A 17,189-nucleotide genomic window follows, 5' to 3' on the forward strand; every position below is an offset into this window, starting at 1 on the left:
CATGACAGTGAAGCATGTGAGTCTGGTCAAGCGTGTGCAACGACAATGGTGTATGTGTTGATATACATGATGTGCACCTGCATGTGACGACGCACACATTTTTGCATGCCTGTGTCTGTACCTGGACATGCCTGTTGTGTGAATAATGGATCCTGACGTCACCCTCATGGACAGTCATGGTGTACATGTGCGTGTTACAGAGTGGTTAGTGTGTGACTGGGAAACGCCATGGATGCATGGCACATGCACATCTCGATGCGTGCATTGACTGTTGTGGACTAGCTGTACATGATTGCACCGTGATGAGAGGTGGACACGGATGGATGCATGACTGTGCAGTGGTGTATGTGCATGTGTGTTGCTTGTCATGCAGTGGTGTATGTGCATGTGTGTTGCTTGCAAGGACCCGTGTGTCGTGGAAGGTGATGATGGCTATGACATACAACAGTGCCACTCATGTGCATTTGCTTTGTGTCTGGCAGACTTACGTCCAGTCACCTGATGCTTGTCTTCAATGTCTCCCTTTCCACAGCGGCGAGTGAAGAAGAGGGCGGAGATGGCGCTGTGGAGCAGAGCGGTGGGAATGCCTCCACCGGCCGGAGACGCAAGGCCCAGTCACCCTCCCAGGTAATGCCATCTTCCGGGGGCGAGGGGACTGGCACCACGTCCGCCACTACGCCCACAGCTGCTATGGGGAGGCCCAAGAAGCCAAGGTTGGAAGTGGGCTCTTCATCAGCGGAAGGGGCAGGTAAGCCCCCTCAGGGGCAGGACAATGCGGAAGATGGTGCAGAGGTATCCAGGTTGGTGGTGGGTGCGGAGGAGGAGGAGGCCACTTTAGTCCCACACGTGGGGCCTGGTGGGGGTGATTCCACTGATGCAAGTGGTGCAGTCCAGGGACAGGGGCAGGAGGCAGCATAGGTCACTGTGGAGGTGCGTGTGCGTAATCCTGTCCCTGATTCTACAACTGCATCTCTCTGCACCAACAGGGATGCCTCATTCCAGGCCCGTCTGCAGGTAGCGGATGTGTCCACATCAACTGACCTTCCTCTACCTGTGGACGAGGCAAATCTGTGACTGGGTTGAGCCTGTCCTAGTCAGTGTCTTGATGCGCACACGCGTGATTCATGATGATGTGCGTGATTCCAGGAAGGATGACGCACATCATCACGAGCAGCTGTGTGCCTTCTTGAACTGGCTAGGACGGCTCATTGTCACAGGGTTCTTCCATGTGCTGGCCATTCTTGCAACCCTCTCCTGCACCCACTATGCGCCAGTCATCCTCCATGCCATCTTCCGGCCCAGATGCCACCAGGGCACCCTGTGGACCTGCCTCATCCACCGCGGCCAGGCTGGTGGAGATCCCATCCCTGCCACAGTTGGGAGTCGGAGGTTCAGCAGAGGTGGTCACCCAAGCAACAGGATCCCTGGCAATGGAGGATGTGCAGGCAACTTCCAGCAGGGCACGTCCACGACAGGCCCGGGGGTCGTCAGTATCCCGGAGCCAGTTGTGGTGGCAAATGCAGATGTCATCAAGGCAGCAGCACCAGGCTCGACGTAGGAGGCGTCTGGACTCGGGGCATTCAACATCACAGGGGCAGGCATCGGCCGAAGGGCAGGAGGACCCTGGACTATGTGTGTCTTCCGTGTGGCAGCAGATGGGCCAGCAAATGGTTGCAGAGCGGCGGCGGGCAGAGAGGGCATGGCTCACCATGGTCAGGGCGGAGAACTCCATGGGGCGGACATTGAGCCGGGCACAGTTTCTCGAGGAGACTCGCAGGGAGTTGGAGGAGTCCATTTTGGCGTCCCTGCGAGCCCTCGAGGACAGAGCCCAGTCCCGGCTCCAGGACATAGACTCGGAGTTCGATGATGCCCTGGCCAAGACTCTCGGTAAGAACGGTGAGCTGTAGGACTAGCCCACCACCATTGTAAATAGTTAATTAGGCTTAGGTTTCCTTTCATTTTATTTTTAGTTTGGAGTCCATGGACATTGCTCCACTTTTTGTATATAGTTGTATTTTTGTAGGATTTTTTATAGGTTTCATTTGGTTGTGGGATCATGGACCCTGAGAACTTCCATTATTAATATTTCTGGAACTGTGGACTTCATTATTTTGATTTTTTTAACACACATGATGGAATATTGTTTTTTAATTTACCCTTTGGAATCTGCATTTTGTTTTCTGGACATGGATCACTGGGAGCTTTTCCTTTGTTTTGATCACATTTTTATTTTTATTTTGCATTTCAGTTCAGTTCACAATCATTTATTTTTCCTTGTCAAGGTTGTTTTTCGTTTGGGAGATTTCTGTTTTTTAATACATTTTCTTCAATTCACATATTCGTGTTGTATGCTCTCATTGGTTTGGTCCATGTGTCAATCGTCATTGCCTCAGTCATGTGTCGCTGCTGTGCGGCCATGTTGGGCATGTCTTTGGGTGCATGCATGTGTGCTTCTGTGCATGATATGCCATGGGGCCTCTACTGGGAAGTGGGGACAATGCATGGGTGTGGAGTTGCACTGTGGGGAGGGCAGCGTGGGGTGGGATTTGGGTGAACATTTGCTACATGCATGCATGTTGTAACATGTGTTTGTTGGGTGGACATGAGTCGGGGCCTGCTGGCAGGTTGCAGTCACTGGGGGGGACATGAGTCTGGGCCTGCTGGCAGGTTGCCGTCACGGAGGTGGCGGGGGGGGCATGAGTCCGGGCCTGCTGGCAGGTTGCCGTCACTGGGGGGGGATATGAGTCGGGGCATGCTGGCAGGTTGTCGTCATTGGGGGGGTGGCAGGGGACATGAGTCGGGGCCTGCTGGCAGGTTGCCGTCACTGGGGGTGGGGGAGACATGTGTTGGGGCTTCCAAGTGCATGGTGCCATGTGGCCTGCCTGCAGGGCATGGTCAGAGGTTGTAGGGGTGTCCCCTGTTATGTGGGCTGCCTGCGGAGCATAGGGAGCGCACACCCGGGAGGGCCGACACTGGCAAATCGCGTGTGAAAGTCCTTGCGCACCTCTGGAATACACATACCCCGCTCGTGCCAGCAGAATCATATAAAAAGGGCACTTGCCTATGCCCATATTCGCGCACCCATGTGGTGAGGGGCCACATGCACCCCCTGCAGACCGCCCACACCACAGGGGAGCCGCCTACAACCCTGGACATGTCCCACAGAGAGCCCATCCACCCTCCCCATGCCCCGCAGGCAGCCCATCCACCCTTACCATGCCCCACAGGCAGCTCATCCACCCTCCCCATGCCCCGCAGGCAGCCCATCCACCCTCCCCATGCCCCGCAGCCAGCCCATCCACCCTCCCCATGCCCGGCAACCAGCCCATCCACCTTGACCTTGCCCCGCAGGCAGCCCATCCACCCTGACCATGCCCCGCAGCCAGCCCATCCACCCTACCCATGCCCCGCAGGCAGCCCATCCACCCTGCCCATGCCCCACAGGCAGCCCATCCACCCTCCCCATGCCCCGCAGGCAGCCCATCCACCCTCCCCATGCCCCGCAGCTAGCCCATCCACCCTCCCCATGCCCGGCAGCCAGCCCATCCACCCTGACCTTGCCCCGCAGGCAGCCCATCCACCCTCCCCATGCCCCGCAGGCAGCCCATCCACCCTCCCCATGCCCCACAGCCAGCCCATCCACCCTGACCATGCCCCACAGCTAGCCCATCCACCCTGAACATGCCCTGCAGGCAGCCCATCCACCCTGACCATGCCCCGCAGGCAGCCCATCCACCTTGACCATGCCCCGCAGCCAGCCCATCCACCCTCCCCATGCCCCGCAGGTAGCCCATCCACCTTCCCCATGACCCGCAGCTAGCCCACACCACAGGGGGGACTTTTTCCACACAATTTGTCTGTCGCGAGCGGAGTATGCATAGTCTGAGGGGTGCGCAGGGAGTTTTCCATGAGATTGGCCTGGCGCGAGCAGGTAACGTGTATTCCGAGTGGTGCACATGGAGTTTTCCACGCGATTGGCCTGGCACGAGTGGGGTACGCGTATACCGAGGGGTGCGCGGGGAGTTTTACATGTGATTGGCCTGGCGCAAGCTGGGTACATGTATACCGAGGGTTGCATGGGGAGTTTTCCACGTGATTGGCCTGGCCCAAGCAGGGTACGTGTATACTGAGGGGTGTGCGGGGAGTTTTCCACTTGATTGGCCTGGCGCGAGCGGGGTACGTGTATTCCGAGGGGAGCGCAGGGAGTTTTCCACGCGAATTGGCCTGGCGCGAGTGGGTTACGTGTATTCCAAGGGGTGTGCAGGGAGTTTTCCACGGAATTGGCCTGGCGCGAGCGGGGTACGCGTATTCTGGAGGTGCGCAGGGAGTTTTACACGTGATTGGGTTGTCGCGTGAGGGCTGAGTGGCGTTTTTAGCGCAAATTTGTTTTTGGGGGGCTGTATGCTGGTCCACTGGCCTTTGCGCCATGTAGGGGATTTGTGCAGATGTTTTTGGCACATGGGGTGGTTTTGGGGGCGTAACTGGCGCTGCTGCAGGGTCGCAGCACCACACTGCACCTCTGCTGGTTAAAGATGTTGGAATCCATGAATACGCAGTGCTTCAAAATGGGTTTTGGCGCACGCAGCTGGTGCACGCTGGCACACACTGGTGCACGCTCCCTCTCTGCGCTGCCCGTGTGCGCTGATTCTGCGCTCAACTCTATGAATTACCCCCTAAGTATCCAATCCCCTCTCCCCATTACGATATACAGATATAGTACCTATGTTGAGTTACCTTCCTATAACCAATCACATTGCATGTTAGGTTTTTAAGGTTGCCACGTAGAATGACGTTAGTACATGCGCAGGTTGTATGTCAGCAATGACGAGTTTTTGCTATAAATGTTGTGTTTTTTCTAAAAGTAAAGAGAGCGAGAAGATCGAGCGATTGCTGATGTTCGTTGTACTCCCCGTTTTATGAACTTGTCATTAAACTGACTCACTTTGCCAAACTATTGAGTTGTCTTAATTATTTGATGCATTAGTATGAATCTGCATCCCCATCTATCTCGAGGGTACTGCTACTCATCTTAAAGGGCTGTTTGGAGATTATCCAGTTCACTTGGTAGCAGAGTTAGATGGTTAGATTAGATAAAGATGCCCATCGACCGTCGACATAAGTAACTTCGGGTCCTCAGCAATATCACACGTCCTTTGCCATCTGGCTGACAGAACGAGAAGCTCCCCGTAGGTAGTGGATAAATTAATTTAAAAACCCTTCATATTAGGTGTGACAGGTTCCTTGCTTTCCCCCAAAAACCCCTCCCACTTTTACAAATAGCGGATTGAATAAGCGGCACAGAGAGGCTGTAACGAAGGCGGTGATCGCGAGCATCCGTAGATGAAAGACATGCAAACGCTGAGTAAAAAAGACTCAATGTTTTGGCATAGCATGCATGCTTAAAAAACAAGTAAGGGAAGGTAACGTAGTGAGGCGGGATAAAAAATAACGTCAGAATAAGAGTGTAATATATATAAGGGGAAAGATATTGGCTCGAGTGTGGCCGAGCAGTATAAAGAGTTATCGCGAGTGTGGCCTCGATAAGAGTATACGCCTAGTGCCTAGATTTTAAAGAATGCTAGCAGAAACCCTTATCTAAACATTAGAGGTAAGATGCGTTTGAGAGAGCAGACGGCATAAGATTTATGTGACTGGCCAGAGTTTGTCTGTTTGTTTTATGTGTTTGAATAAAGTCCTGACGTCATAGTCGAAAAATCGTTTTTATGTGAAAAGGGTATGAAAATTGCACAATTATAAAAGAAAATTATTGCATGACATGGATTGGTGGTTGTTTTTTAGAAAAATTAAAGTAAAATAAATATTGTTGAAAAAACAGGATTGGAGCTTGCGACGATTGGTGCTTGCTCATATTGTTGATTGTTGAGATGCAATTGTAATAAAGTGTAAAGTGAAAAAATAAGCAAGTGTTATATGAATAAGGGATAAACAAGTTAAGCATGGAAGACATCACACCATTAATACACATGTGCAAACAGTTGCCGAAACACGCACCTAAGCTTAAACAGCACAGTGCGGAATGGGTTAAAGGGACCACAGACAAAATGTTCATGCCGTGGCCCCAAGGCGGATCGCTATCTAAAATGGTCCTGCAGCACATGACGACATATTTACATGCCACGTACACTGGCAAAAAGTTAGACAAGGTCCTGGCTAGTTTAGAACTTTAGAAGATGTACCAGGAAGAAAGAGAGGAGGAGCCACCGTTAGATTGGATACTGAATATATTCAAAGAGGTGGGTGAAGAGCCTTCGGCGCCACCCGCCTCGTCTGAAATAAAAAACAAAGCTAGTAAAGACGAAGGATTGTACCCACTGAGGGAACTTAAAGCAGCAGCGGGATATAGCAAACCGTCATGTGAGTCACCTACGCAAAGTAGTGATGAAAGCCCAGAGAAGGACAGGGAAAGCAATATTACCTCCAAAGTCCAGATGGACAAGGAGAGACGCGAAAAGGAAAAAGGTGATCAAGCACAAGCAAGTACATCTCTAGGTACAGGAAGAGAGGTGAAGAGATGGAAAGAAGATGAGAATAGAACTGATGAGATGGCATTCACACAGAACGAATGGATGGGAGGTCAGATTTTATTGAAACTCGATGGTAAAGGCATTGAGTACATGAGACAGAGGGGAAAACGAGACGAACAAGAAAGAAAGGATAAAGAGAAAGGATGATTGAGAGATGAAAGGGTGAAAAAAAAGGATAGGCAGAATCGAGAGCAGTTATATCATGATGAACAGGCCAGAAACAGGAAAAGGCAGAAGAACAAAGAAAACGCGATAATAAGCAGAGAACAGCTGATGATGAGGAAAGAATAGAACAAAGGAGAATAGAAGAAGAAGAGTAAAAGATACAAGAGAAGAGAATAAAAAGACAGAAAGATGAGGAAATACAAAGGCCGAATGAACAAAGAGATACGAGGAAAAAAGAGGAAGACAGGGTTAGAGAGGAAGCGAGGAAGCGTAGAGAATTTGATGACGACCCAGAACGTAAGCGTAGACAGAGAATGCTGTAAAGGGAGGTTAGAAAACCCGATCCATTGGTAGAATGGGAAGATATAGAAGAATTATTTCCTGAGTACGATTCAGTACCAGGCACGTCTAGAGTAAATCTAGAAGATGATTTCGAAACCAGAAGTGTTGGAGAGACAATCAATAGAATATATGATGAGATGGGACTAGAAAAGATACCCCAAGGAAAGGGAAAGGATGAGCGCCTTGAAAGCACTCAGTTGTACGATACTGAGGACGTTTCATGCAGCAGCAGACATAGAGAGCTGTCGTTAGATCGGCTAACTCTAAATAGAAATGAGGAAGATGAGCTGCACAAGTTGGGCACAGGCAATATCAGATGAAGAAAGGGAAGCCTGTGAAAGAGAAGAAAGAGAAGAGACACAGACTGAGATCATGAGAGACGCCTCTCTAGGAGAAGGGGAATAAGATGGTTGGATTTAACTGCATCTATATCTAAAGTATCAGAGTCAGTGACACAGTCAGATCAGCATGAAGGACTGCCGCACGATCAGAGGGGGGTGTCTCCCCTGCCATATGTAAGCAGGTTAAGAACATTGCCAGGCAGACGGCGATGTGGGAATATTACCCCTGCGGTAGACAGACAAATGATGAGAGAAGAAAAGGAGTTTAGTGCGTCACAATTTCCCTTATTAGAGAAGGGAGGGACAAGGCCACAGTATATACCATGGCCACAAATGGATAGAGAGAATCCAAAAAACAAGCTCCCAATGTTGACATCTGGAGCTGGGAAATGGATACATGAGTTAGAAAAATGACGGGAGGTAATATGTTGGCTATAGGGGATATCAAGGCTCTTTTGATCTCCATACTTGGTGATAGAGCTGACGATTTTGGACACGTGCAGGTTATCCTGATGTGACCACAATTAATTCTGCACATGATGGAGGGCTGTTTAACAATTGCAGAACCGCTTTATGGAAAGCACTTCAAGCGCTCTACCCGGACACTTCTGATATGGGAGCTATAATGACGCGTAAAATGAAAGAGGGAGATGATCTGTTGCTTTACATTCAGACGTTTCAAGACACATGGGTATTGGAAACTCGTGAATCTTGGGGGAAATCTATAACCATGTTTTACCATATATTATGTCAAGGGCTGCCTCAACAGGTGCAGAAGCAGCTCAAGAAGTTGGTAGGAATCGAAGCTAAGCCATGGTCAGAAATACAACTGACCATTGTGCATTATTGCAGGCTGCTTCAAGAGTAAAATTGCAAGAAGAATGATGCATGGAAAGGCGAAAAGGCCAATATAGTGCAGAAAAAATTGATGAAATATGCCATTGAAGAGGCAATGTTAACTAGCACAGATGGATCCAATGCGCAGCAGGTCAACAATCAAAGGCAGTTCGATCAAGTAATAATGGGTTCAGCCCAAAAAGAATAGGCTACCAAGGAAGGAGGTGGCAAAATAATCAGGGAGGCTTTCAAAATAAGCAAGGCGGAAATCAGAATATGCAAAATGGGCAAATGATCAGACCACCGCCAACGTGTTGGACATGTGAGATGACAGGGCATCTAGCGCATATGTGCAGAAGTCAAGGGATGGTCCAAATGACCAATTTACAAGAGGGGGGGCTGATGAATCCACCTGTGTTTTCGCAGCAGGGAGGAGATAGATTTGCGCAGAATCAAACTATGCAGCAGCAAGCGCCGAGAGTGCAGCAAAGCTTACAGCCACAGCAGACTGTGACCAATTTCCCCGCAAGGGCAGTCTCAACAGTACCCGATGCAACTTCTACAGACTGCAGGCACAGGACAGGTATTGCACTTTAGAGCAGGAAATGCCACTAGTGATGGAGGAAATCCATTCACTGTGGGACAAAATTATACATGGACTAGGACATCTCACTGGGAGATCAGATGTGTTCCATCCTGTCAGTGACATCAAACCCTCACGAGGAACCAAGGGGATAAAGAATATTTGCTCCTAGTGGACACAGGAGCGACACGCCCGTTTATACGTGAAAGCAAGTTTTCTTTATCTGTCGATGCCATGAATACCCAAGGTTTTACAGGAGCCACAAGCTGTATTTCTTTCACAAAAGAACTTCCAGTCTCTATAGGAGAATGTGGCATGAAAGTGGCACTATTGTATTCGAGACAGACACTTGTCAATATATTGGGACGAGATTTTATGACAAAGTTAAATATGACAATCTCGTTCACGGAAGAGCACATAGTGTGTTCAACTCCAGGAATGCATTATTTAAATGTGTGCAAAATTACGCAGGACAAATGGCCATGAGAGCTATTCCATTAGAACCTGAGATATTGGCATATGGAGTGTGCATATTAATGTCATGGCTACCAGGCCTTGCAGACCGAACAATGAGGACCCCAGATGAGTTTCTGTTCAGACCAAGAATACCTATGCATGAGGAAAAGGGACAAGTGTTTCCCTTAACAATACAAGCAGCCATTGTGCGAGGAGAGATGGCTTTGCTTGATGGCTGTGATGATAAAGGCAGACAATGGTGCGCAATAATCGCCATTGGGGAAGGTTACAGATTGACTGACGTCACTGATGACGATCTGTTTGAAGAAAAATTAGGTGAGGAAAGATGACATTTAAGGTAAACCTCATTTATTGGGTGAAAATGATTAAAAGAGATGTGCCCCAAGGTATGATGCTGGCACAAAAACGCCTTGAATATTCTGACGACAACATGGCAAAGGTGGCTGTCTCAGTATGGACTACAGGACCTTATGACGTAGGCTTACTTAAAGGAGTTGGTTTCTTCACTTAAATCCATCCCAAACCATAATTCTCTTTTTTCTCCCATCTCCTTCTCTTCTATATATTTTCCGCCCCCTCATATCCAACTTTCCTCATCTGCCCATAACTTGGCGGTCAGCTTTGAACCCAAACTCTTTTTCGTCATTCATTGCCCATTCTTGCTGCTTCCAGTATTTTAATATCCATAAAATGTGTCCCCTACCTACATTCCAAGCCACTAAACTATTGTTTCACTTGTTCTTTCTATACTTGACTTCTGCTCTGCCCTTCTCATTGGTCTGCCTGCCTATTGTCTCGCTCCCTTGCGCTCGATCCATAATTCAGCTATCTGCACTCTCTTTCGTCTCCTCCTTGCGCCTCTGTCTCAAACACTTTACTCTCTATATCCTGGTTGTCCTCTGAATCCCACTTTCTTGTTCATTTTCTCTGTATTATATTCAAATGCGCTCATGGGTTTGGCCCCACCTATCTATCATCTTTGGTCTCTTCCTATACCCTCCCCGTCCCCTGAGGTCCCCTCTTTCTCTTATCTGTGCCCAAAACTCCATGTGCATCTTCACGTTTTCGCTTTTTCTCCCTGCTGGCCATCAAATATTGGAATTCTCTTTCTTTGGCTATCCCTCAGCTCCTTCCTTGTCCCTTTATCGCTCTTCTCTTGAAGCCCATTTGCTGGCCTCCAAGTCCGGCGGTAACCTGCCGTTGAATATAAGGCAGCAGAACAAGTTATGGCCCATTCCCATGGAGTCCCGTTGGACTCCATGTTAATGGGAACTCGAAAGCAATGTCACCGTTAATAACGGTGCCAGTGCTTCCATGACAACTGTTCGTACTGGGGCCGATGCGCCTCGCTGGTCAGAGCTGCTGGGTGCATCTGCTCCGGCAGGCAGAGTTGTAGCCTGCCGATCCGGAAAGGGTGCTGGTACGTTGCTTCCGGCACACCCTTGTTTCCGGACTGGCAGACTCGTAACGAGGCCCATTGTAATTTTCCTCTCATCTGTTTTTGTACTATTTTTATTTTGTGAGTCGTGCTTTGGCAAAAGCGCATTATAAATGCAGTAAAAATGAAATCAAACTAAATCATTACCCGTGTAGCACGAAGGAGAGGGAACGGATTGTTATTGGTGGACTGTGTGACTTAGCTGGATCAAGAGCTACTGGCAGAAGACCAAAGTGCAGAAAGTTGACACACTTCTGAAGGGTGTTTGTGGCATGTCTGGGCTGCCAGACCTGTACAATTTGGGAGATTAAAGTAAAAGTTTTTTGGGTAGTATGACATGAGCTGTGTACCAATGCAGACAGGCTGTTCAGAGATGAGAGAATCATTCCCGTGAAATGTCGTAGAGTAAAATGCATAAAAATGTCCCCAAAGGGGTATATTGGGCCTCAATACAAGTTTGGCGGTCTGGGAAAAAAATGGTAGCAGCTCTATTGCTCCCTTTTTTTTTTTAGTAGTGATTCAATTGCCGCCAATTATGATGTGCCACCAAATTACAAGTTTGACATTGGAGTGATGATGTATTCCTCCAGCAATCTGCTGGAGATAAACTCTCCACTTTGGTGCCAAAAAGTGGCAGAATTGCCGTGGGTGGAATTACCACCCGGGCATACTTGCCAACCCTACCGATTTAGGCGGTAGGATACTGCTTTTTAAGCAGTCGTACCGCCTACCAATTTTAAAAGAATTTTTTTTGGCTATACAGCTCGGGGGAGTCTTTCAAGGGCTCCCCCGAGCTGGCGTAGCGGGAGAAGGCGCGGCATGCAGGCTTTTGATGTAAAAGGCGCCCACGGTGGCGGGCTAAATGCACCCCCTCCACCGCGGGTGCCTTTGACAAGAGGCGCCATTAGCCTCCCACCACGCCAGCTCGGGGGAGTCTTTCAAGGGCTCCCCCGAGCTGGCGTAGTGGGAGAAGGCACGGCATGCAGGCTTTTGATATAAAAGGCGCCTACAGCGGCAGGCTAAATGCACCCCTCTGCCACGGGTGCCTTTGACAAAAGGTGCCATTAGCCCCCCACCACGCCAGCTCGGGGGAGTCTTTCAAGGGCTCCCCCGAGCTGGCGTGGTGGCAGAAGGTGTGGCAGGCGCCTCATTGTCATTGAATGCACCCGCAGAGGCGGGCTCATTCAATGACAATGGGCTGCTGACGTGCCCTATTCCTATCATTACCTCCTCGCCTGACTATTTTTGAAACTTTAAGATTCCTACAGATTTTTGGTCACAGAATGTTGGCATGTATGCCCGGGGTAAAATTGCCACTCAGTCGTGTCCTATGGATAGAAAACAATTAAGGGATTAAGACTGCCATGCCACCCTTCGTGATACAGTGGCACTTCTACTAGACTGAGTGGGGGCAACGGTAATTAAGTGTAGCAACTAGCAGCGGGAATACCACCAAACTCGGCACGAGACCAGCGGTATAAAACCCAGAAAGGAAGATCTCAACGCATCACTGAGGGCCGAGAGTGGGTTCAAAAGTGGGGAGAGCCGTGTATGTGCTACAACTAAGTGATAAAACACAGAGGACAAAGAAGCAAGTTGCGAGGCCAGCACGCCCACAATTTGCCGTATGTTAAAAGTGTTGTGCTCTAATCGAAGTTCACTTCTATGTTTTATCCCAAATGTAATGAGCATGCAGAATGAACCGCCTTTGCTGTAATGGCATTCGTGTTTCGTCAAGAGTTTACTGGAAGTCAACTGTCGGATACATGATTCGGAGTTCCACAGCAGTACACGGCATGCTGCTGCAGGTGTAACAGCGTCAATCGGCGTCTTTACCTTGTATGCCCCCGGGCTCTGAGGTTACGCCCGCGTGTGTCTGTAAAAGTACGGTCTGTACTCTCAGAATCCCAACCCAACCGTGTAATCATCAGCCGCGGTGGTTAGATTCCCTTGAATGGGTATTTGGAGACCGCAGCACGTGACACACAGGTAGCATTCCTACCTCATGTTTTGTAGCAGGGGCTCACCAAGACATCATTTCCCTCTATACATGAAAGGGAAACAAAAACATGAGCAGCTCAAGCTAATCCATGTAATAAACAGGAAGCAAATCAGCTTTATACTGTTTACTTTTCATGTTTGTGTAAAGTTCTAGATAGTGTACGCTAGATGGCAGTCATGCCTCACTCTGTTGGTCTCGACTCTCGACCATCAGAGCAACCGGACCTTGCGCGCCGACTTATATAGCTTTTGTTTGTTTGTTTGTTTATTTATTTCTTATATGAATTGACAACCAAAGCACGGGAAAATGCAGAGCTTTGGTTGACAGTATATTCAAGCAAACAGTAGCCGCTCAGTACACGGAGCTGCACTATCAGCGCACGCTCCATGCAGAAATAGGTTGCTGTGTCCCGCATGCTCTTGTTTTCAGGACACAGCAACCTATTTCTGCACGCAGCGTGCACTCGCAGTGCAGCTCATGTACTTTGATTTCTGTATATATGCATGGATGTTCGGTGAGTGTTGGGAAAATTGAAACAACCCCCAAAACCCTTGTGGATTGTGGATTTAGTGATTCAAAAATACAGCCCTTCATCAGAGAAACATTTGTTTTATATAAAATATTTGTGGTCATTTTTATGTTCTCAGAATGCTATCGGAATATTTCCAAAACAGGCTAGAAGCCTTGCTGATGCTATTTGTCCTCTTTCACACAAGAGTATTTCTAAAGAGTAAAATATGCGTGCACCAGACTGCCCTTTTTGGATCGATAGCCTGGTTGTCAGACGTGCAAATTGCCAATGTTAACGACTCCCAGAAAAAAAGACAAATGTTCGAGTTTCCTTTTTTTTACTGGGGCTCCAGTATACCCTCTTTGCCTCCAGATCTGCCCTTATCCCCATCTTTTCCTAATGCCTTTTTTACACACTTAACGGGCCTCATTCAGAGTTTGGCTGTATTTACTGTGGAATACCACCAAAGTTGACTACCGTTACTGCATGTGGTAACAACAAGAGTCAGGGTAATTTAGTCATGGGGATCTTTCAGTTATTCCCCAGTTTTGATTCCCAAAGGACTCAATGGGAATTGGCCACATGCGGTAATTACCACATGCGGTAATGGTTTTGCGTGGAGGAAATTTGACCCACATAAACAGGCAGACTTTCATTCAGAAAGTCTAAATTTGGTGGCCGAGTAGTAAAAGTGGTGGTACTCCCATTACCACCACTTTTTGACATGTCTGTGAAAACTCTTTTTACTTACATTTGCATACTGGCCACATGCAACTCTGGTTGCCTAGGAAAATCATTAGAAAGGGGATTAGGTTGTTTGGATTTGCACATTTCTTTTTCAGTTTTCTGACGGCAAGGGTGAAAACCTTCTATGACAACATAATGGATATGGTTCTTAGAGGTTTCAATAGTGTGCTCTGCTCAGTAAGACGAGAGTGCCAATCTGCCTATGACTACAATATATACTGCAAAATGTCCTTTCAAAGAAACACTTTAAAAAGAGGCAGTTTACAATGTTAGTACAATTAATGCATGCCCTCCTGTTTATAGCTGATTTTGCAAGAAAAGCACGGGACTGGTGAGAGAGAGCGCTTGCTGTATTGCAAGTACACGCATGCTCAAACATGGCCTCTGCATTTTCCTGAAAGCTGAAATCCAGCAGTAGCCGCTTTTTAAACGTTAGGGAAGCTTCTAAGTTGTGGAGAGTTTTGTGAACTATGATTTTAAAATGACTGTATATTTCCCGGCGGCTTGGTAGGTTATCGTGTTTCCATGTCAGTGCTGCATTACTTGGGCCTGATGTTATCATGTATGTTATTACCTATGGCAGCTTCTGTCGACGTTCGTCAACTTCACGCGTTTACATGACCAATCCACAATGACTGGGCACATTCTGCAGTCCTTTCTTCATCTCCATAGTGTTGACACGGTAGCTTACTTACTCAGATGAAAGCGTAATGGCCGACAACGGCCACGCCCATTCTGCAGCCCTTCCTTCATCTCCATACAACAGCAGCCATGTTGCAAGATCCGGTGGGGTGGTTGAAGCTGCTGAGAGATTTGCTGAATGTTGCTTTAAAGGGCTTTCTTTTCGTTTTCAAGCTGCCCATTATAGTGATGTGTTTTACTTTTGTGCTGCTAGTGTAACTTTCTGTATTGGGGTTATTGGGGCTAGATTTTGATTTGTTACACGATGCTTGTAACTCTAACCAATCTGCTAAAACAGTGCCTTCCTGTCCACATGTCTTCTACTGTGTTGGCCTTTCTACTCTCCCATTTACTTAAAGAAGTCCCCAGTGGTCTGACCACTAGCATGTTCATATCTGTTTGACACATATGACTAACCTGAAACTGGTGTATCCCCACTACCTGACTATTTCGCAGCATTTACTATCATGCTTATGTACCCTATTTCTGTGTTCTTTTATGCTTACTTATGTATCAGCGCCGTGATAATCACAGGGTTTGGGCGCTGTCAACAAATAAAATAAATAAATAAATAAAATGTCCTCCTAGTTCCCTTGAGCAAAATGGATAAACACCACTATAAGTGCCTCACTGGTAAGTTTCACTGAGGAATGAAACACTCTTTGCAGGTCCATGTGCCAATATCAAACTAAGCCTCAGATTCTCAAGCTGTTGTTCTCTTTGGCGCCATTCGTTTGCCAATCTGGCACTGTTTATTTTGGTGGTATGCCCCAAAATCACTTGTTGTAGCTGTATTGTAAATAAGCATATCATTTACTGATTTTTTCCGATTTTAATTTGCAGTATCCTACTAATATCACATTAACTTTTTAAACGTAGCTGATCAACACAATGTGAACACATTCTTATTGGTTACTTGTTTTAATGTTTTGAATAATGTGGTGAATTGACCCATGGTGTATTAACACACCAACTATAGATTGGCTTCTTCTTTTCCAGACTCCTGCTACACCTAGGGCCTCATTTAGAGTTTGACCGTGTGGTAAAAAAGTGGCAGTAACAAGTGTCAGTCTAGAAAAAGTAGACATCCCCTTGATCGTAAGGAAATGTACTTTATTGGCCGAAGACCAATCGCCTCATGTGTTCTAGTATTAGAAAGGCGTAGCAAAAGCTTAACCACGGTGCAGCCATTTTAAGGTGACTGAAATCGCCATTTTGTTTTCTTCTTGTTTTCTCTAACGTTGCCTTTTGCTTCATGTAAAACTGCTTTGCTGAAATATTATTTTGCTTCACTGGTGCATAATGCAAGGCCGCGAGAGGCATGTTGAAACATAACGCAGTAACCCAGACAGAAATGCCTGGTCTCCTCCCTCACATATCCTTGGAGAGTGAGCAGCAAGCCATTCTAATCAGTACAGCAGGTGCCAGCTAGTCTCGATAGCACAGTAGAAATGCTAGAGAGAGCATTTAATTACTTGAATTATGATATTTTTTGCGGCCCCCCTTTCCTGAGCCCGGTAGAGCCCTGGAGAGCAAGTTGACCCCGAGCACACAAATAGAAACTAGGAGGTAGCAAGGCCTGGAATGTGTCTCTCCCTTACACGCAGCTTGGTCGCAAAACAGAAGCATTGTGTTCTTTTAAACTAAGACTTGTGTCTGTGGGCTTACAAAATTGCAGACTGTTACTAAATGAATGTTTGAAGGTGTTGTACTCGTCACCATTGTCAATCATTGTGCCTAGTTCAAAGGAAATGCAATAGGGGCGGTATAAGTTGTGACACTACTGATTACTAGATGCTTGTTTTGTATATATGTAACTGATGTACGAATTTCCTTCTCTTGCGTCCCCCGAGGTCTGGTAGATACACGTCGCGGGGCGTGGGACCAGTTGGCCAACTGAGACTAATTGCTCTGCAATAAACCCTAGATTTTGGGAATACAACCTCGTGTCTGGCGTATCAGTTTGTGTGTGGTGATTGTGCCTTGTTTCCACAAACAAGGGTCCCTCAGAGCCCCTTCAAGATGGCGCCCGAATAGGGACCCTCCCCCACTTGTTCCATCGTGTACGTTGTAAAATAGGGAAGGGGGACAGAACGGCGAGGACGGGTCAAACAAGCCGGGATCAAGAGGTGTTCGTGGGTGCCCCTGCGAAAGCGATGAGAGATTCCTTTGCAGATCTGCACACTCTCTCCTTGTTCTCTGGCCAGGCACGTCGATCCCTGATCGAAATGCCCGGCCAGAGAACAAGGAGGCGAGGGTCCCTAAACGAGGCAGAGTGAGCCAAGATACACAGACACAACGTCACTGGTTGCATCAGTATACGGACTGTGTCTTGAAAAGACAACTTGATTGACCAGGTGAGTCGTGCCCGATTCAAAAGTGATCCTGGTATTGGTTGAGAGTTGATTTTGCAAAATCAAACACCCAGCGTAAGGTTGATTAGCCGAGGGTAAGGTTAAAACATGCCTGGGGTATTGTCCACCCTAGCGGGATTTTTCCGCTGCGGCGGACAATCTTTGG

This window comes from Ambystoma mexicanum, chromosome 6p (assembly GCF_040938575.1).
Source record: "Ambystoma mexicanum isolate Mex_15411 chromosome 6p, UKY_AmexF1_1, whole genome shotgun sequence".
NCBI lineage: Eukaryota > Metazoa > Chordata > Amphibia > Caudata > Ambystomatidae > Ambystoma > Ambystoma mexicanum.